Genomic DNA, 1144 nt, shown 5'->3' with positions numbered 1-1144 from the left:
ATCCAGAGTGCATTTTGGCATATGTATGTATATTTGTATTTATAGAATTGTTTGTATTGTTTTGGAGATTGTTAGAGGCATGTTAATCTCGAATATAGGCCAATAATACTGGTCAGGTTCTGCTAGAACAGCACTTTTTTAAGGAGTTTTGGTATTCTGATATTGTTATGGTACTTTTTGATACTGTTTGTAGTATCCATGTTATGTACAACGTTATGCACTAAATTTGTAATTGTATTTGAATATGAAACAATAAAATTATTTTTCCAAAAAAAAAAAAAAAAATATGCAATTTCTTCCACTTTTTGACTGACACAAAGATACTTATCTACATGGTGAAAATGCAACAGCTGTTAATCACACTCACTTTGACTTTATATAGTGCACCTTTATATGGTGCCACTTTGACTTTATATAGTGCACCAAGAGATTTTTCTTGCTTACGACCACACCGGCCTGAGTACGCCTGATCTCGTCTGATCTCAGAAGCTAAGCAGGGTCGGGCCTGGTTAGTACTTGGATGGGAGACCGCCTGGGAATACCAGGTGTTGTAAGCTTTTTGTCAACTCTTTGTCCGTTTCTTCCCACAAGGCGGAAATATGTGCCCTCGCTTTGAAATAAGTAAGCAAGATTAGTTTGTATTTCATCCAACAATCCGTGCTACAAATTATGGCTGCAGTATATGCAATTTCTTCCACTTTTTGACTGACACAAAGATACTTATCTACATGGTGAAAATGCAACAGCTGTTAATCACACTCACTTTGACTTTATATAGTGCACCAAGAGATAGTTTCTCGCTTACGACCACACCGGCCTGAGGACGCCTGATCTCGTCTGATCTCAGAAGCTAAGCAGGGTCGGGCCTGGTTAGTACTTGGATGGGAGACCGCCTGGGAATACCAGGTGTTGTAAGCTTTTTGTCAACTCTTTGTCCGTTTCTTCCCACAAGGCGGAAATATGTGCCTCACTTTGAAATAAGTAAGCAAGATTAGTTTGTATTTCATCCAACAATCTGTGCTACAAATTATGGCTGCAGTATATGCAATTTCTTCCACTTTTTGACTGACACAAGATACATGGTGAAAATGCAACAGCTGTTAATCACACTCACTTTGACTTTATATAGTGCACCAAGAGATAG

General features: G+C 38.4%; 2 non-coding genes across 2 annotated transcripts; both read left to right on the top strand.

The window, feature by feature from the left end:
- Positions 1 to 438: 438 nt before the first annotated feature.
- LOC127917383 (5S ribosomal RNA) lies at positions 439 to 557 on the top strand. The gene has a single exon (XR_008097209.1). It is a non-coding gene; the product is annotated as a 5S ribosomal RNA (ribosomal RNA).
- A 242-nt stretch (positions 558 to 799) lies between these two features.
- LOC127917384 (5S ribosomal RNA) lies at positions 800 to 918 on the top strand. The gene has a single exon (XR_008097210.1). It is a non-coding gene; the product is annotated as a 5S ribosomal RNA (ribosomal RNA).
- Positions 919 to 1144: the final 226 nt, after the last annotated feature.

The sequence above is a fragment of the Oncorhynchus keta genome, unplaced genomic scaffold (genome assembly GCF_023373465.1).
Source record: "Oncorhynchus keta strain PuntledgeMale-10-30-2019 unplaced genomic scaffold, Oket_V2 Un_contig_11335_pilon_pilon, whole genome shotgun sequence".
Lineage (NCBI taxonomy): Eukaryota > Metazoa > Chordata > Actinopteri > Salmoniformes > Salmonidae > Oncorhynchus > Oncorhynchus keta.
Note: the sequence above shows the minus strand (reverse complement) of the source record. Positions and strands in the feature narration are given on the sequence as shown.